The sequence below is a fragment of the Mirounga angustirostris genome, unplaced genomic scaffold (genome assembly GCF_029215605.1).
Source record: "Mirounga angustirostris isolate CCGP_5_RB_7025 unplaced genomic scaffold, mMirAng1.0.hap1 SCAF_5, whole genome shotgun sequence".
NCBI lineage: Eukaryota > Metazoa > Chordata > Mammalia > Carnivora > Phocidae > Mirounga > Mirounga angustirostris.
In genome coordinates, this window is record NW_026991713.1 from 43078393 (window position 1) to 43100070 (window position 21678).

Genomic DNA, 21678 nt, shown 5'->3' on the forward strand with positions numbered 1-21678 from the left:
AGTACGAGGATACATTTTTTTTTAGTTTTATTTTTAATTTATTTTTTTATTAACACATAATGTATTATTTGTTTCAGGGGTACAGGTCTGTGATTCATCAGTCTTACACAATTCACAGCGCTCACCATAGCACATACCCTCCCCGATGTCCATCACCCAGCCACCCCATCCCTCCCACCCCGCACCACTCCAGCAACCCTCAGTTTGTTTCCTGAGATTAAGAGTCTCTTACGGTTTGTCTCCCTCTCCAGTTTCATCTTGTTTCATTTTTCCCTCCCTTCCCCTGTGCTCTGCTGTCTTATCTCTCAAATTCTTCATATCAGTGAGATCATATGATACTTGTCTTTCTCTGATTGACTTATTTCGCTTAGCATAATACCCTCTAGTTCCATCCATGTTGTTTTCTTTTATCTGTCTTTATTTCATTTCCGCAATAGACAAACACATTTTTACATTGTCCACCCTCCCTATAGTATCTTTGTACCTTTTTCCACAAGTGGTGATATATATATTTTATCCCTACTAATTTAGCAGACCTGATATTTTTTGCTGTTTTCAGTATATGGAGGAATTCACTACCTTTAATAAATCGGAGCTCAGCTGATTCCTGTTGGACAGAAGGCATTCGTGTTTACAGCCTTAAAGGGGATGTGCAAACATCTGCGTTTGAGGAATAACTCCCTGTGTATTGTAGTTCCTGCCACAGAAAGTGTTCAGAAGTTCGAAGAGCTAGTGATGAATAATTAATGAGCACAGAAGCAATATTCTCACTTTATTGCCAGACTTAGAGGAAACACATAGTACAAGCTGTAAACCAGGCTTTCCTTTTCCCTTTGTCTTCTCTTTGACTAGTCATTTAGTTGATTGCAGTCTCACCATTCAGAAGGCCTCCAGGCTTATAACGTATCTTCATTTTATCTTCTTTTTAATTCATTTTGTCAAATGAATATCATGAATATTGAAAGCTTCTGTCCTACAAATGCCACTGAGACATGACTTCCAGAGGCAAGAATTTAACTTGGATGTGGTGGGTATGAGCATATCTCCTTTTTATTTTTTACTTAATTTTCCCTGGATTTTTAAAGTTTTTTTTTATGGCTTTAAAGAAATGGAAAATTGAAAAATTATATAGCAATTAATGGAATAATTCTGTGTCATTTCTATATAAATCTTAGAACAAAAAGTGTGAATATACAGTAACTTTAATTCTGGCAAAACAGTAGTCCCACAAGTTGGCTCTAATTTGAAATTCTTATAAGAGTATACTACCTGAAATTTAATATGGGCCTTTATGGATTCAGTGACACAAGCACTGATAAAGAGCTCATTTATTATAAAATAAACTCTGCCAAGGGACTCCATATATAACAAAGTAAGTACATGGAACCAACAAAAAGAATTCCTCTATGACCTTTTATAAGATACTATTAATTAAAATGAAATTTGATATGAATTATATTTAAAAACTTGTACTGTTATAAAATCTGAACTCAACATGTCCCCCCAAAATGATAGCCATTGAGACAATAGAAAATGTGGATCAGGAAAGTAGAGCATATATATTTTTATGCCGGGCACAGTACATTACAAATATCTCAGTTAACCTTCCTAATAACCTATATAATAGACATCATGTCTGTTTTATAAATAAAGACAATGAGGATAGAGAATTACATACTTTTTTCTGGTTCTCATGACCCATGAGTGCCATCAGCAAGACTAATATCTTGGATTGTTTTCCTCTAAAGTCCATATTCATTCCATTGTGCTACCTTGTAGAATACCTGATTTCACCTTATGTGATATTAATACTTTACACTTGATGACACAAGGCTATTTCTTGGCATCAAATATTCTAAGACATATTACCACTCTCTGAGTCACAGGAATAAGATAAAAATGTTGTGCATACTATCTTGTTAGTGTTAAAGTTTGGAACATTATTTCCAACCATTTTCATAGTTAGTCCAAGTAACTTTAATTCTCCCCTATTTTCTTATGGTTCTCTCTATATCTATCTATCATCTATCTACCTATCTAGCTAGCTAGCTAGCTATCATCTATCTATCTATCATCTATCTCTATCTTTCTATCTAATCTTCTATCATCTCTCTCTCCCATCCATTTATGTACTTAACTGTTTTTCTAACCTTTACTGAATTTATAATGACAGTAAGGACCGTATTACATTTATTCTTGTTCTTACTTCTATAACTAGCACAGTGGCATTAAAATTTTTTCAATAGAAAAGAATGTAATCCTTTAGCTATGACAGGATTACTTTGGAAGGCAGATTGATGCCCAAGATTGTTGTAAATCAGTGAAGCAACAAGGGAAATGAGGATTAAAAGGAATTTGCTGGTTCAGTTTTCAATTTAATGATATTTTGCAGTTATAAACAGTGAAATACACACGAAGAAAAAGAGATACCTGGCAGAGGAGAAATCATGATTTTTGTGATTTATTTTTCAGATGAAAGTCATTCTTTAAACAATGGTTTCTGCTGATACTAATTCTCCTCAATAGAGAAGGATTGACTTAGTGATCTATGCTAGTAACAAAGTGTATTTTTTACCTCTTCGATCAGCTTCATTCCTTTTTATTTACTTTATTTTTCCTCATGAGTGAAAATGTATGGTGATGTGGAAGGAACAGAAGCCAGGAGTTTGAGATCCAAGTTCTAGTTCTGGCTATTCTAATTAGTAGATCTAAAATTTTGGGTACCTCCTTCAGCCTCAATTATCTAATGTGGGGATTATAATATATAATTTCTCTGTGAAAAAAACTAATTTATTGAAACTCAGTGATATGTCAGGGACAGAGTAACATATGCTCTGGGTTTTATGTCATTTACTAATCACAAAAAGTTAGTGATATGTTTTATTCCCATTTCACATTTGATTAAGCTATTTGATTAATGGAAGTAGCAGAATTGATATTCATACATAATTATGATTCCAAGGTCAGTGTTCTTCTTTCACAAGTAATTAGTAAGTTGATTTTTGTTTTGTTACTTATGCTTATACAATTGTGTAAGGATGACTACTTACATTTGAGATAACAGCCTATACTATTGATTTTTATCAAGCTTACCAGCAACTATGAATCCTCATTCCTGGTTTTCCATACTGTAGCCAAACTGTACAGCCAAACTGTAGCTTCTAATTTTGTACTTGTCAGTTCATTTTTAGACCCAATATCAGGACTCCATTTTTATCCCAATTTCTTCTTAGGCTTACTCCATCATTTAAACTTGATATGATCATTTTATCCTACCCAAATTGTTTGATGTTTCTTCAGAAATGATGTCTTCCAAATGATTAAGATTTTTGAAGAGGCACTTCTGGACATATAATCAGATATGCTTTACTATTCAGTAATCTTTTTTGATGCAGTATTCCACCAATTATGAATTCTCCTAACTTTATTCCAAGTCTGAATTTCTCCACTGATGGCCACATAATATTTTGATAGACATTGGTAAAATCCTTGACAAAATCCAGATTATAATCAGGGATGCCAAACTTATAGACATAGTTGGAATTCATAATTGACATATAGTTTTTGGACCTCAAAGATTAAAAAGGAAATCAGTGACTTTAGGAGGGACATGCATTCTCAACTTTCCATTGGTCTCTGTACTCCATATTGATTTACTGGTTACAGCTTCACCTTTTACGTTTCTAGTGTGGCCCCTAAAAGCATTTGAGTTTGAGATCCCTGGATGATTCCTCTCATCTATCAGGTTTTTATCTATATAAGTCTCAGCAATTTATGAACTGATCTAGGGTTTACCAGTTATCTCCACTCCAAGTATACACACACACACACACACACAGTGATATTAGAAAATTAATTCTTGAGTTTTCCCCTGGTTAAATATAAATATATCCCTGGTTAAATATCACTAGTCTTGGATCTAACTTCTCTACCTTCCTGAAAGACATGACTCTTCTTTTTAAATCTCTAATCTTCACATTCCACATAATTACAAAAATATTGCAGTAGGTGATAATAACTTTCCATGCAATTTTTTCAGTGTCCTGGGATTCAAATTCCCCAAACTAGAAAACTTACATTTCATTTAGAACAGCTAGGGGCAGACCTAAAATTCTGCACTCAGCTTGGGATTCAATTCCATCTGAATAATGTTTCCTCAGACTGAAAATGGTAGTATGTCATTATTCCTGAGAAAGAAAAAGGTACAAAATATGAGATTGAAAAGTGGTACTTTGTCATTTAATCACTAGTTACTATTGACCAAAATGACCTTAATGTTCTCAGCCTGACTAAACTTTAGACAGTTTTCTTCCTTTTTTTTTTTTTTTAAGATTTTATTTATTTATTTGACAGAGAGATAGACAGAAGAGCACAAGCAGAGGGAGTGGCAGAGGGAGAGGGAGAAGCAGGCTCTGCACTGAGCAGGGAACCCAATGCGGGACTCGATCCCAGGACCCTGAGATCATGACCTGAGCCGAAGGCAGACGCTTAACCATCTGAGCCACCCAGGTGCCCTAGACAGTTTTCTTCTTGACTCTTGGCCCCTGACCTCCCTTTTCTTAGAGTTTTTACCTTAGAAAACTTGCAACTGTAAATTCTTCCTTTGTCCCTTTGAGATGTAAATCGTATCCAAGCTTCTTGCCAGTTTTACAACCCAGGAATATCTTTCTCAAGGACCCGGGGAGCCATCCCTTTGAAATTTAATCATTAAGAAAGATAGTACCCCTATTTTCTAGTCTTAGTGGGGAGAATAAAACACAGATGGCCAAATCACACTGACCAAACTCCCTGCTTAACACTGGTTAGTACTGTTCCACTTGTTCACCCAGCTCTTAAACACTGTCTGCCTTATGTTTCAGAACTTAATTAAATATCTCTCCCCTATTGCAACAGTCTTGCAAAAAGTCTTCCTTGTCTGGTACAATTTTCCTTTGGCAAAATTAACTTAGCTACAACCCTTTAAAAATAACAAAAAGTTAAAATATATTTTTAAAAATTGTAGTAACATTTATTGTGCACTGTTTGCCAGACTGTGTTTACTTCTCCTATATCTTCACAATAATACAAAGGAAAAGCTCTAATATTAGCCCTGATTTGAAGATCAGCAAACTAGACTCAAGAGTTTGCTTACTTGCTTAAGACAAAGTAGCAAAAGGCAAAGCTAAGATGCCAACCCAGGGAATTAACTCCAGAATTCATGTATTTCACCACTAGTTTAATCTGCCTAGTTTAAGAAATATTTAACACTCTACAAGTCTTCAATTCAGCCTTACTTTAAAAAAATCTTTTAAAATGTGCCTTTAAAATCTGAGCTGAATGGAGCTCTCAGTTCCTTCCTTAACTACTTCCATTCCAGTGGTGTGACTCTCCTCTCAGAGTCTCAGCCCATGCCCAGCTTTACTCTCAACTTTCATAGTCCATCTTTCTCAGGTTTGAGATACATTTACCAGCTCTTACTAACTTGAAAATGACAGTCCCTTTCTCCAAAGGTTCAACTGCATGTGTTCATTTTCTAAATAAAGTAATGAGGCATAAAAGGTAAATTGCAGTAGCAATAGCAACAAGATCAGATTGCTGATAGGGGAAGTTTTTAGTAGTGATATTGATGACACTGTCTGTGGAATTTATTCTTTGTTGGAAATGACAAAGAGAAAAGCCTCCTAGCAATCCACTAGACCATCTCAAATACATAGCATGTAAGCTGATCATGACCCACCCTTGGGCATTCAAGGAACATTAGATTGTTATTTTTTGCTTTGTTACCTTGTTTAACTTTTATTTTTTTAGTAACAATGTTTTTTTCCCCAAATGTCTCCTAATATTAAGCATGACACAAGCTTATAAATTAATTTATTCATATTTTGATCTGTGTGCTATTTGCTTAAAATGCTTTATATGATGTTGTTTTGTTTTATTAATAATTTGAGGAAATGCTGGATGTTTTTCTTTATTCTTCAAAATATAACTCTCAATTGGAATAAGGATACTTTGTATTTCAGCTGGATTTGTAACCTGCAGTTAAATATTTTGGTGACTTTTGGCAAATATTAGTCAGTTAAAAAAACAGGTGTATGTCTGTGTTCATGTGCACGAGAGCGCGTGCAAACCCACACATACACACATACTTCACTGTATACAGTCTAAGATCTTCCTGACAGCCTATCCCTACCAGAGAGGTAAGCTGATCTTGCTAATATATGCGGTCCCATGTTCAATCTTTTGATGCCTTTCAAGAAATCTCAGTGCAAAATAATTGAGAAAGTAGAAAAAATGAAAAATTAAATGATTTTTGTTAGGAAAACTTTAACACAACTGTAAGTTAAAATCTAATTTGGAAGGGAAGTGTGAAGTCTCATTTGAAGACAGGAAACTTCCTTCTCTCTGAAAATGCAAGGTACATTTTCTACTGTGGAATTTAATAAGCTGATATGAATCAGTATCTTAGCATTCTGCCTAGAAGTGAAAAGCAAAATTATCTTTCTGGCCAAAATGGTGACACCTAATTACTCATTCTCAAAAGAAATCATTAACACTACAGCATTTTCAAATGCACATTTGCCTAGACATGATATCTATCTTGGAGAGTATTATTTAATGAAGAATATTCTGTCATCCTTTGGAATATAACTGAATGTGCAAGTAACCAGAAACCAATCTCTGAGTAGAGGGTCAGTACATTTACTTATGACGATGTCATATATGATATGATATATAGAAGGTCACTGAATAAAAAGGTACAGTAACCCAGCCCAAATACTCCTCATTTAAAAAAAATTTATTCAAGTTGCCAATTTCATGCTTTTTATGAATATTTTCATTGACTTGGCTTAAATATGGGCAATGTCATGCCTTCTGTATACATACAAACATACACATGCAAAAATAAAAGAAAAAGAAAAAAAGAAAAAAAAACAGAAAGGAAAGAAAAAATTCTCATTGACCTACATGGAAAATATTTGAAGATGAAGATATGTGGATATAAACAAATCCAGGATATAGAGGTGATATTTTGAATTCTATACTAACCAAAGATATGGACTTTTCTACAATTAGAAGAGAGAAAATTCATCATTATGTGACTATGTTCATGCTTTGCAAATCTGCTTGCTCATTTTAGCCATCTCTGCATCATTCCTAACTAGAGACAAGAGGTTTCAACAAGATGTTTCAGACCATAGACTATGAGTGTATCCTTACTTGAAATACCATCTTATTCTGAAACTACTGATATTTTAATATTAATTAAGCAGAAATCCACTATGATAAATCAGATATCTTGATTATTCAAGTTGCAGTGAACTGCGGTAACCTGTCATTATATTATAACTTCTGTTCTGAGGACAGAGGTCACAAATATTTGATTAAATTTTAAAGCTTATCCCACATATATTTATTTGTAATTCACCATAAGAAATCTAGTCTTTGCCATGGATACTATAATCCTCATTAATGTATAGATGCATGAAAAATGGATGGAGGCTTACAAAAAGTCTCTTATAAGACAAATGTACCATTTAAAAAAAAATTAGAAGTTAAGTTACAGCATTTAGAAAATGAGTAAGATTAAGAAAGCAAGACATTGTGTTGAGTAACTGATTTATACCTGCTTTGAGAAGGATTTCATATCTTGCTCCAAGTTTCTGTGTTATTAATTTGTATTAATGTTAATATTAAATGTTTCATAAGTATTCTTGTTTAGTTTTTGTGTGTGTATATATGTGGGCTTACTATTTTTTCTTTTAACCTTTATGTTATTGCTTTACATTAATAGAATTTTCTGGTCAATTGGGAAAAGCCTAATATCCACAGGTTTTTGAGTAATCCAAGGGATTATCATTGTGCTTCACCTGCAGAAATCCCACAAATGCTCACTCCTGCGTCATAAGAGACAATTTTGGCAGGAGTGATGGATGGGGTAGGGAAGTAGAAATAGAGTGAAAACCTGGAAACCATTTATACAGGACCATATACAGAGCTTATTTTAGAGCAGTAATTAGGAATCAAACTGTTGAAATGGGTTCAAAATTCATAGCTCAAGTAATTATTATAGAGGACTTTGCAAGGGAGCCTTTTGGTTTTCCCTTCCTAAGGAGGTTTTTATTGCCTTTGGTCCACAGTTGACATTTCACATTATCTCTTGGTCCCAGGACTCCTGGATGGGGGCCAGTCCCCAGGGAGGACCTCCGGGTGGGGATCCTTGTGCAGTACTTGGCAGAGGAATGAGGACACATACGGGAAAGGGGGTGGCTTTGCCTCAACCACTTAGAACTCTGTTGTCCTATCTGGGCCTCAGTTTCTCCACTAGGCCCTTGCAGGGGGTGGTCTGAGAGTGCTGGCAAAATCCAGTTCCTCCCAAGACCTAAAAGATTTCTGGACTGTGGCCTGGCCCTCTTGCAGGGGACCTACTTCCTTCCCAGCATCCCCTTCTAGCATCCACCTACCACTCTCCTGCAAAGAATTATTTTTCTTTCATTAAAACTTCCTGAAACTTCTGTGGGTACAGAAACCACAAACTGATCGGCAGAGAAAATGGAAGAGAGGGAGAAGCAACCGGAAACCATTTGGGGTCCGTTCCCTCCCTGCCCAGGTTTCTTCCCCCAAACCCCTACGGCTCAGCCCTAATCCTGCTGGGAAATTTGCTGCCTGGATGTGCCCTGGCGGGAACCCCCGCACCACACGCTTCTGCATGTGCCTTTAGCCCTTCCTCACAGACCCTCAACTGGCACCACTCAGACAAGGAGAAAAGGAGAAAAACAAGACAAAAACAGAACCCAAAAAGCACACAGGGTGAAGTGGGGAGACACCCGGCTCAGGTGCCTAGTAGTGTGCCTCCTCCTAGTGGTAGGGGGTGCACTCTGGGGCCTTCCCCAGGCCTGGGCAGTCACCTGCAGCCACTGAAGCCCCATCTGCCACTGGGCCTTGAGGGCAGTACTTGGGGTCATACATCTGCCGGCCCAAGCCAAAGACCTGGCCATTGTGGTTGGCTCCCTGTGTGTAGCCCATCTGCAGGGACACGAGGAGTTGTCACACTTGTCAGTCCCCAGCTTGGTATCGTAGATGTGCCGTCATGCCCATCTGCCTGGCACTCTTGTTCGTGACTATCTGGAGGCCGATGGTTGAGTGGTCCATGGGTAGCAGGACATGGTTCTTGGGGTCATATAGACGCCTTCTTGTGCCATAAATCATCATGCTCAACTGGCTGGCACATGTGTTGGTGCCCATCTGGAGCCCAGTGAGCACTGGCCCGCCTGCATGGTGGCATCATCGAAGTTGTGTTCTTGCTTCTGTATTTGACGTCGATCTTCAAGCCGCGCTGCAGCCCCTTTGTCTTGGTCTTCGCGGTCAGGGCAAGAAAAGACACCATAGGTCCATGGAGTCCATGCTGTAGTTGACCATGGCCTTGATGAAGGTGGACAGGTCTTCCAGCTGATGCCAGTTCTGCATGGAGCGGTTGATCTTGGGGACTGAGCCCGGCTGCAGCTTATTCATGAGTGTGCACAAGATAATTCTATCTTTCAGAACCTTCTGGAAGTCGGGCCTGATACTGAGGCCTGTGAGTCCCTCTACCTAGCTTTGGAGCTCCACCTCCTTCTGAGGATCACATTTGGACAGGAGCCAGTTCTTGACCTCCACCAAGAGCCCATTTGGAGGGCCCCTTGTTAACTGCTCGAGTTCATGGCTGGCAGGCTGTAAGGGAGACTTAAAAATCTGATTCTTAGTCAAATTGGGTTGATAATGTGATAATGGTTTTGACTAACAGAAAATAATTTAAGCAAAGGCCCCATATATACCTAAAAGTAGAACATGCTCAGGAAAACTTATTTACAAGTATTTTATCTTCCACTTAATCATTCATTAAGTTTTATTCATTGTTTAAAATATGCTGACACTCTACTAAGCATGCTAACTGCACTCATTAATTTAATTTTTACACCAACCCTATGAGGTCTGGATTGGTGTTAAACCCATTTCAAAATGGACAACTGGAGCACAGAAAAATAACTTTCCAAAGACAGTTAGAAAGTGATGGACCCAAAATACAAACCCATTTACTTTTACTCCAGAACACATTCTTAACTGATCTGCTAAATGGTAGCAAATTTCAAATTAAATTCCTATGTTTGAAAAAAACATTTTCTTCTTTCACTGATCCACAAACTACTTAGAATATTAAACCATGTATTAAAATGAGCATAGTAAGAGTATTTTATAAAATGATTCCTGTCTAAAGATACTTATGCAATCATTGAAAAGTAAAAACATTTTTTTAGATTAAAAAACTTGTAGGATTTTAATAGACGGGTGTTGATAAAATACTTAAGAAAAGACAAAGTCAAGAGCACAGGGGAAGAAAATTCATACTATACTTGGGAATAATAAGATGTTCTATTTTTCTGGAGAGTGTAGTACACGAAGTATTCATAAGAGACAGAGCTCTTAAAGGGGTTTGGATCCAAATCATGAAGACCTGGGAAGCAAGTTTAAGAAAATGGGACTTGGATCTTTTGAGAACAGGAGATATTTATGCTTTTGATTAAAACAGACTTAATCCTAGATTAAATATGTGATTTGTGAATATTATTTGGTAGCATCTTATAGTATAAATTGTCATGTGAAAGATTCAGTTCAGAAATTAGCATAGTTCAAAGCCAAATTTTTTATTGTGAAATAAAAATATATAAATAATAATGGAGATTAAAAGTCAGGGTTCTGAAAGTAAAAATTTGGTTGTATAGAACTTTCCATTTCTAAACATTCAAGTTATTAAAAAAAACAAATCTTAGAATCTTTGATTAAATTGGGGATGGGTATTATTGACTAGATCCTCAGAACATTTACTAATTTTTATGAATGTCTTGTATTTCTAGGATCTTTTCATATTCATGGAAAGCACATTAAGAGTAATATCCCTCTTAATCTACATTGATTTAATCAGTAAGAAAGAACTTTTTAAATATGATTAAGGTATTGCCTAATTTCAAATATATTTTTTCATCACCAAGAGATACCTTAGGTCATTATTAATAACCTTATTCACAATTAATATCTAAATTTAAGCAACTTGGTGAAATAGTCCAGAGCAAATGCTCCATTATATTGTATACATTTTACTTTTAATAATAAAATTAAAATTATTTTGAATATACTTTTTTGTGAAACATGTAGAGATTCACGGCTTCTTTTAGTTCTTCTCATTCTTGAAATTATTTATTTCTTAGGAGACAGAGTTTTGTGGGTTTTATAATTTCGTCCAGTCTTAATATAAGGGCACCGGAGATAGTAATTGCAAACCCTGTATATAATAATATTCCTAAATTCTGCAAGAGGTAGCCAGGAGAGTTCTTACTGTCCCATCACCACCTTCCAAAATTTGAAGTCCACAAAAACTGGGTTTCCCAAATACATGACTAAGGGCTCTTCTTAGAAGATAGGGTTGAACAAAGACTGTCTTGAAAAGTTGCGTCTTGAGTTCCAACATAGGAATTTGCACTATTGGATGTAGGTTTTTGTGTCTGTAATTCAATCTCTCCTCTGCACTCCCCAAACACTCCATGCTATTCATTTTCACACTAGACCAGGTCTTTCTGTCCACTTGTCTCTAAAGCAATTGTGAACACCTTGAGGGAGTTTCTTCTAATTTCAGTATTTCAGAGGCAAAAAATTGTACCTGGAACTCAATAAATGTATACTGAGTGGATGAATGAAGTGATTGCCTGATTGAAAAATGAGTACGGATGGGAAAAGTAGGGTGAGAAAGCTAGAAGTAATGCATTTTTCAATACACCTTGGTTTCACCAGGATTCACAGAAAAGCTAGAGACAACTTTATCAGTTAGTGAAGAATTTTATTACTGAAACAATATTTCTTTTGTCTTATGCCACTGCTTCATTGAATTTTTCTACAAAATCTGTGTTGCAGCTGCGTTGCCTTTGGCTAGAGTCAAGTGGTAAAGAGAGGCCATAAATAGCTCCTCCGCTTGCCTTTTCAGTTGCTACTTGAGCCCTCACTCTTTTTTTTTTAATTTAAGATTTTATTTATTTATTTGACAGAGAGAGACATAGTGAGAGAGGGAACACAAGCAGGGGGAGTGGGAGAGGGAGAAGCAGGCTTCCCGCGGAGCAGTGAGCCCGATGCGGGGCTCGATCCCAGAAACCTGGGACCATGACCTGAGTTGAAGGCAGACGCTTAAGGACTGAGCCACCCAGGCGCCCCAAGCCCTCACTCTTGACTGAGAACCCCACAATTTGCCAGGCCCTCTGTGCACTCAAAGTCCTCAGGGTTCTTTCTCTAACACTATTTCAATTTCCCAAGGCTATAAATATTATAGGTATGAAGACAGTGCTAGGGGATTATGTGGAATTTGTTAACATAGGAGTTTATTTCTGGTTAAGTTTCTGGGAAAATTTGGACACCACCTGCCCAAGTGAAGTACTCGAGTGAGGTTCTAGTCTCAAATCCTAGTGCAGAGCCCTTGTCAGCGAAGATTGACTAAGGAGGAATGTCTTTTGTTTTTGCTAGAGGCAGGAGGACCTGCAAACCAGAGAGCTTTCCTTAAACAGACCTGGCTTCATTTTAGATGGTAGGCATTTCCAGGATTATAACAAGAGATCTTGTGTCCAATAGGAAGGAATCACAAAGGGGAAATTTATGGCTGGAATTTCCCCCCACCCCCGATTGAATTCCTGTACTTCTTAGACTACTTTAGGAAGGAAAATTTAAGAGGAGGGTTAAAACAGATATTTGTTTAGGCTTACCTGGGTACAGTGAAAGTTCTGCCCAATTTCTCTTCCTGAGTATGAGGTTGAAGAGCCTTGAATGTACTTCACCAAGAACTCTAAGATAATATTATGTGGACTGTAGAACAATTATAGCTTTATGGACTGTAGAACAATTATAGTTAGGTTAAAAAGGGACACAGTCTTGGAGATAAAGCCTCTTTAGAATAAGAAATTTATAGAAGCCTAACAATATATGACGTCTGTTACAACAAGTCAGAAGGGGAACGTGCATTATGGCTAAGTGGAAGTTTCACAATAAAAGGAAAATAAAAATACTCAAAAAAAAAGTTTATCTTATGAGACAATGAAACACAACCTATGGAAATTTTGTTCATTTTGATGGTTGAAGAATTACAAAGATGTATAATATACTCCTGCTGTGAAAAGAAAAATTGAGGGTTAAATTAGATAAAAGATGACGTATGTAAAGTTGTTTTATAAGTGTAAATTTATAATAGTTCCTAGTTAGTTCCATTGTTCTATATGTTCAACCTTATACCAATGTCATACCCTTTTGATTATTATAGCTTTATAGCAAACCTGGAAATCAGTAAGTTAACTCCTTCCCTTTTTTCTTCTTTTTCTGAATTGTTTCTAAGAAGTCTAGGAAAAAATATTTGTAAAACAAATACTGAATAAGGAACTTGTATCTGAAATATGTGTATTTTAAAAACCTCTTACAATTCAATAGTAAAAAGACAACAATTTGACAAATAAGCAAAAAAACTGGGCAGGTTCTTCACAAAAAATAATTAGGTCAATAAATAATATAAAGATGCTCAACATTATTACTTAATATGAAATGCAGATTAAAATGGCAGTTAATAAGTTACCACTGCAAATCCATTAAAATGGCTTAAAAAAAAAAAAAAAAAAACAACGGACAATACCAAATGTTAGGAAAGATACTAGGATGCTCACCATCACTGCTGGGGATGCAAAATGGTAAGCTATTTTGGAAAAGAGTTTCAGAGTTACCTATAAAGTTAAACATATAGTGGAGACCCAGGAATTCTATTGTAGATATGTATTTACCTCATAGAAGTGAAAACAAATGTCCATAAAAAGACCTGTACTCAGTGAATGGTTCAAGCAGTTGTATTCATAATAGACCCAAACTGGAAACAACTCAGATGTCTATCAACTGAAAAACGGGTCGACACGCTGTGGAGAATTCATACAATAGAATAATGCTCAGCGAAAAAAGGAATGGGCTGCTAATACATCTTATGACATGGATGAATTGCAAAGGCATTATGTTAACACTTAACATAGTCAGACAAAAAGGACTAGACACTGTATGGTTCCCTTCATATGACATTTTGAAAAGGCAATATCGTAAATCAGAAAGTGAATCATTTCTGGGGCACCTGGTTGGCTCAGTCAGTGGAATATGCGACTCCTGATCTTGGGATTGTAGGTTTGAGCACCACGTTGGGTATACAGATTACTTAAAAATAAAATCTTAAAAAAAATGAATCATTTTTGCCAGGGCCTGGGTATGGGCAGATAAGGGACATGAGGGAAATTTTTTGGGTGATGAAGATAAATGTATTATATTTTGATTGTGTTGGTAGTTACACTACTACACACATTTGTTAAAACTCATCAACTGTACCCTTAAAAAGAATGACGATTTTGTATGTAAATTATACCTCAATAAATATATTAAAATATATATTAATCGCTCTGTAAAAATTTATTCTACATTGTCTTCCCTTAGTAAAACTATGCAACTGTATCTCTCCCTGTCCCCCTCTACCCATATTTTTTTCTTCCAGCTTTCTTCCTTCCCATCTTCCAGATTTGCCTCCCCAGACCACTCAACACACACAAATATGTGAACTATGAACATGATTTCGATTTTTTCTGAACATGAATCTTTTAAAAGCAAGTCTTGAAAATCAGTGTCTCCTTGTGATAATTAATGCCCTATTGGGTAATTTTCCAGGTTCTCAAGTATCAGGTAGATATGATGGAATGTAACTGGAATTTTCCTAGTTAATCAAGGGTTTCTGTTGGTTCTCCTAAAAAGAGACTGACCACTGTGACTAACCATTTTCCTTGAACTTAATCTGCTTATGGAAGGGGAAAATGGGATAGAAGAGTAAGAAAATAATTTTGTTTAAAGATAGCAAGTAATCTTAGCTGATTTTAGAAACAGTATCTTAGCATGATAGCTCCTCTTGCAGAAAAAATGCACGTATTCATTTTTTTCATTTGCATATACATTTATGAGGTTCGTGGACATTGTGAAGACTACAGAAAATGGGAGAGAACTCTCTCTGTGGGAGCAACAAAGACCCTTGAATGTTCCTGAACATATCTTTCTTTAGTGCCTCCCTAAATAGAATCAAATACATTGATAAATAGTGATGCTTACCACAAGGACAATGACAACTTCTTTTCTTAATTGAGGTCACATTTCAAAATGTAGTTTAATTTTTGCTTTCTCTTTCCAAAGTAACAACAGAGAGCAGAAATGAGAACGTGATGCAATTTGAAAAGCATGACATTAGGAAATGAATGAAAACTCAGATGGCACTTTCAAAGTTGTTGCCTTGCCTTATTTGATTTTCTACAGATGTCATTTGTTCTCAGCGGTAGCCACCTGGCAAATAATCGATGTGCAACCGTGAGTTTGCACTGCCAGAGACGGTTTTTTTTTTCCTGAGTCCTCACTGATTTTGTAGAGCAACAAAATGGCAACAAAACAAGGGCCTGTATCTTTCCTGTAACTAGCATTTTATTTGCCTCAGAAATGTTTTTTTATAAAAACTGATATGAATAAATATTAGCAATAATTAAAAGGGAAAATACATTTGATCTTAAAAATAGCAGAATTTATGCACTTTCATATATGGAACACACCCTCAACTTCCAAATATGCATGACAATGGTGAACAAATAGTTTCTGAACCCCACATACTGACAAGTAAGATACAAATAAATGGCTTGACATCTAAATAAGCCAATTTCTTTCCCCATCAACTTTTTAAAATCAACACTGCTAAAAATAGCAACCAATTAGAGCAACTAGTCAACAAAAGTAAATAAGGCCTGGATATATTGTTACCTCTGATGCATTCTCCTGTGGAGTTTCTCCTCACTTAAGTTGTAAGTAAAAAGTAGCCAGAGAGATGGGGCATTGAAATTTCTACAAGGAATCAACCCCAGCTGAACAAAACAATAGTTACCTCAGCTATATTTTTGCTTAGGATTTCCTTTTATCTTTGTTGAATAGCTTTACCCAATTACTGATTTCGTGGTAGAAAATTGGAGTGACACGACATAGCTCTTACTAAACCTAAGAGGGCTTACTGACTTATTGTATTCCTTAGGGTGACTCTTCAGGCATTTTCTACAGTTCTGCAAATCCTCATTCTTTTCTTAGCAGATTCCATACCTCTTGCTTTATAGACCAAAGAAATCACCACTTACGTGCTATACGACTTGTGGTAAATTCCTTAACTGCTCTGTTAAAACTTTAGTTTCCTCATCCCTAAGCTGGGGAGAGTTTATAGTATATATCACATATGTTTCTTGTGGGGTTTAATGAATCAATAGATGTAAAGTGTCTAGACAGTGTCTGGAATATTATATGGGACAATATGTTAGTTGTTGTGCCACTCATAGTTTTCCATCTTCACTCACACATTTGTTGGATCTCTCAAAATTTCTCTTAAATTATCATCCATATTCTCTATTTTGCTGTCTTGGAAAAAGAAGACCCTTTTCCTTTCTAATGTAATATCAAGCTTAATTTAAAAATGTTTTTAAAGGTCTGATGATTTGATGACCCAGAGCACACCATCCATTCGTGGTTATTTTCCAAGTATATTTTAAACTTCTTGACCTAGCATCCACCATTTTTATCTATCTGCCTCAAACTTATACTTACCAATTTTCACAGAATAGGCTCTTTTTACTTTCCCACTTCAGTGTCATTGCTTTTTCATTTCTCTGCAATGCTCTTCTGCTGTCTGTCAATCACAATATTCCCTTATTCAGCATTCAAGCAGCATTCATAGAGTATTATGTGCCAGACACTTTATGTGGCTGAGATAATTAGTCATCATTTAATAGTAACATATTCCCCCACTTTTCCCTACCAACTGGTATTCAAGGGAATCCATGTGATTTGTCCTAACCAGTAGGTTTTTAGCAAAGCATAGAAGAGGGGGTTTAAATTTCCATGCACGCTTGATCACACTATGGGAAGCTCAGAGGTCTTGTATTCCAAATGCAGCTACAAGGTGTTGGAATTTCCATTAGCCTGGGACCTTGAATAATGGTAGGGATCACAGTTCCCACCAATTCACACTGGACATGTATGATGAGCAAGAAATATACTTTGAAATATAAAAATACTGATACATTGAGGTTGATGTGTTACCACAGCAGATTCCAGACTGTGCTATTTTAGGTGCTGGTCATAAAGAAATGAAAGACAAAGTTGCTACCCTCAAGGACCCAAAGAGTAGAACTGTGCTGTCCAAAAGGGAGCCACCAAACACATTTTAAATTTAAATTAGTTAGTATTAAATAAAATGTAAAGTTCCGTTCCTCTATTACACTAGACATATTTACTTCAAGTGTTTAGTAGCTTTATGTGGCTAGTGCCTCTCTTATTGGGCATCATATGAATATTTCCATCTTCAGAGAGTACTATTGGACAGCACTGGTCCAGAAGAACGGATAGAGAAGAATATAAACTATTCCAATACAATTTTATAAATGATAAGTGGAACAGTAGGTAGAGAACAATATGAGAAAAAGTGTTGGAAAATAGAATCTCAAAATATGTTATTTTTAGGGTAATTGAGAAAAATGGAAGTAAATGACACATCACTCTTTAATTTTTTAACTGAACCTTATTCTTTAATTTTTTTAACGTTTAAAATCATATTGCAGTTTTAGGAATTTATTTAATACATATATGAGAACATGTATGCAATGATGTCTACAGAAATGTTGAGTGCAGCAATGGTGTTTTAATACCAATGTCTGAAAGCGCTAGAGTCAACTGCCTGCTCCCCTGTTTAGACCTGGAAATATGAATTATGACCCACCCATGGACTAGGATCTTAGGTGGTTTTTAAACTAAAATGAATTGGAGTGTCTTCCTGGTTGGGCTCCAAGCAGCGAGGAATGAAAACAATCACCACCATCACAGAGTGTGTAGAAAGAACTGCGGACACTAAGAATGAAGCAGAATCTGAGCCAGTTGTGAAGCTCTGGATGTTTTGGAGTTTGAATTTCCCTAGAAAAGAAACTCCAAGGAGGACTGATTGGCTCTTCTATTTCTAAAACTATGGCCTATTTTCAGGGATGAAGTACAGGGATGTTGCCATAAACATCTCTTGGCAGGAGAAGGAATGTCTGGACACTGCTCAGAGGGACAATATGCGTGAAGCTATTTGCAGATGGCCAAGTAAATGCTAGCAGGTGAACCAGCTCTATGTCTGGACACAGAGAATATTAAATATGTATTTGTGTAAAGGAACTAAAATATAATATGAGGCAAAAGGCAAAAGAGGTCACATCAAAAGGAACATAAATGGATCAGAGAGAAGAAGATTTTTTAGGATATTTTAATCTTCAGGAAAATTTACCCAGAAGGGGCAAACAGAGTCAACAGAGTAAGTAAATTAAGATCATTTCTTGACAGATGAAGTAGGAATAATAAAGACTGCATGGGTTAGCTCCAGTGAAAGTTTGTAGTAGGCATAGTAATAAATTTCATCTTCTCTTTATTTTATTTATTTGACAAAGAGAGAGCACTCACAAGCAGGGGGAGTGGCAGGCACAGGGAGAGGGAGAAACAGGCTCCCCACTGAGCAAGGAGCCCGATGCGGAGCTCAAACCCAGGACCCTGAGATCATGACCTGAGCTGAAGGCAGAGGCCTAACCACTGAGCCACCCAGGCACCCAATCTTCTCTTTAATTTTACCTATATGTGAATAACACTGGCTTACAAAGGCAGTGATGCCTCAGGACATTTAAATAACCTTCATTTTCTATGTTATGGAAAGGAATCCTAAAAAGAAGCAAGCACTCACTTCACCCCGCATGTATTTATTAAGTTGTCAATTTATCTACTTGTTTTAGTGAATTGAGTTTAATTTACGAAGTTGAGGGAATGACTTTCCTAATATTCAGCCTCAGTCAACTTTTTTAATATTCACTGTGTACTAAAGTACTCTGAAACAGGAATCCTCAGTGAACAAAAATTGCAACCCTCTTGTGGGTAAGGGCTTTAAGGCTTCCGTGATTTGCTATTAGTGGTTTTTCTTCTCTCTATTTTTTCCTCAGACATCTCTGATTTCAGGGTTTAGGCAATACAATAAATTATTTCATATACTCTCTCCTGGACATCTTCCAAGCAAAATGCCCTCATTCTGCTATTTTGTACAGTCTATGTAGCATCTCATGATTTTATTGGATACATCAAATGTGCAGAGCATTTGATTGTATATGGGCAACCACAACCATGCAATTTCTCCGGTTTATCTTCTGTGTAATGTATCCTTTAAGCAATCTCATAAATAAACCCAGCCATTTCCTCAGCTTGTCCTCCCTTTGCAGGAGCATGCTGAGAGCAAAATGTCCAAAATTCTTTTTCACAATAATTTTACCCACCCTCAGGACTAGATGGGCAATTACTTCTCCTTTGAATTAGTTTTGCACTGTGTTCTGTGCTGGTTAACATTTACAAATGTCTTCATTTACTTAGTCTTTAAGCCCAGGAATTAAATCTGAGCTCCTGAAACCGTTCTGCCAGCCCGGCATATCTGTCTTACCTTGAATCTCCCCGGTTTTAATTTCATGACTCCATTATATGGCACTTAATATATTCACCCAGGAAAATCTTGGCTACTTAATACATATAGGAAACACATCATTCTGATCCACTAACTGGGTTTTCTGACAAGCTGAAGATATGCATCTATAAGCAGCAAACTCTTAAAATTAATTTTCAATGGAAATCATTTAAAATGTATTATGCTTTTCTTATGCCTGGTTATAAGATACTAAAATTGGAAATAGATGGGACATAAGAACATCATTACTAATACCATTAACTGGAGGGTTCTAACACAATTTGTTTTTCTTCAAAATTGGCAAAATCTGGGCAAAATCACTTTGGGAGTCACTAAAGATTCTGGGGCTTCCTGTAGACCTATTGAATCACCTTCTCAGAAGCCACGTGAGTGTGTGTGTTTCAGGGAAGGAGGGTGGGCTTTGAGAGGGGCTGCTGGGAGGTCTGCCCCAGTGGAAAATGGGGGCTACTGATCTGATTCTGCAGTCTTGAGTCGGCCTCTTCCAGCGTTGCTGTTTTCTTCCCTGCTCTGAGGCGGGCAGCTATCCCTGCTCACTGTTGCCAACATACCAGCTAGGAACAACCATTCCCCTGCTGGCTAACGTAGCCATATTCGAAAAAATGATAAATACTGCAGAAACGATACATTTCTTTGCAAAGTCAGAGTAAATATTCTGTCCCTGTAAGCCCAAGGGGGCTCTTCTGTGCATGTGCAACCGATTTATGCAATGGGCTGGTATAGACACAGCTTTAGTCTTCTCATTGCCTTAATCACAGCCTCTTAAAGTCCCCTTTCTGCCCTTGGGTGGCATTTTGGGGATATAAGCTAATTTAGGGGTCATTTTCAGATATTAAAATATCTGATCCAATGTAAATCAATATTTTAATTTTGTATTCAATGTAAAGCTTTCCCTTCTCACCCTTTGAGGTCTGATCATATGCTATAGGCCCAGCAGAGAGGAAGGGGTGGGTGTGGGGGGCTGGAATTTGGTCTTTTAGTTTGCTCTATTCCAAATGCCTCTTCTCAGGATCCCTATCCAACAATTTCCTATTGTGTTTCTCTCTCTCTGTGGTTTTGGCAGGTGGCCATATTTGACATATTTCCTACACCATATTAGCAACTTCTTTGAATTCCAACACCATTTCTTTTTGTGGGGGATTTATTTCCTAGAAGATCTCACATCACCCCCATGCCCTGGCTTTATAGATAAGGGGAACTTCCCTTGCCCTGGGAAGCATTCTTGGGTGCCCTCCAGAGTTTCCTTCTGGGGCACTGGAAAACTTACAAATTCTTGTTCCACAAAACAGGGGAAGTTCAGATCTGCTAACACTTTTGCCCTTCCACTTGCCCTGTCTTCCATTATAGGTTCATTCAGCCAGGTTTTGAGTTGAGACTTTTTCTAGAGAAGGTCAGATACCTGATTTTTTCTTCCCTTCCAAACACATACTTAGAAGTATTTTCTCAACATGTTCATTCTTTCCCTACAAGTTTCTGCAGCTCAGCTGTGTCTCTTTCATGGCTGACAACTCCAAACTCTATGAGTCATCTCAGAGGCGGCCCTCACTTTTTTAAAGTGTGGAGGAGGAGCCTGCCTCCCTGGGAAAGGGAGGGGAGGAAATGCCATAGCAGCTTCTATCTCTAATAAATCTCTAGGCTTCTTTTTCCCCACCTGCAGACTTTGCACAGGTACTGATAATGACCAGCTTGGCCACCTCTTATCTTAGTAAGTTGTCTGGAACGGGTGAGCCCTCTTTAGAGTGCCGCGCTGCGCTTTTTACCCTTTGCCCTCAACTTTGCAGCCTCAGTCAATCCCTCTCAATCTAGACAATAGGAATAGTCCCATAGAACACCTGGTTGCAAGTCTGTTGCGTGAACTGAGGAGCAATTGCTTTGTAATATCTGTTTTAGCTGCCCAGAAACTTTTTTCATTGTGTTTCATTCTTTATCCTGGTGTATTTTAGGTTTACAACCTGCAACAGTGGTATGTACCCAGTTTTTGATGAGTGTAGTGGTGTAGGCTACCCTGTATGATTTTTTAAATATTTTAGATTTTAAAAGCTAATTATAAGTGACTC

At 37.0% G+C, this 21678-nt stretch overlaps 1 pseudogene; it reads right to left on the reverse strand.

Annotated features, from left to right (window-relative positions):
- Positions 1–500: 500 nt before the first annotated feature.
- Positions 501–21678, reverse strand: part of LOC123837465 (calponin-2-like) — a 42319-nt pseudogene continuing 21141 nt past the window's right edge.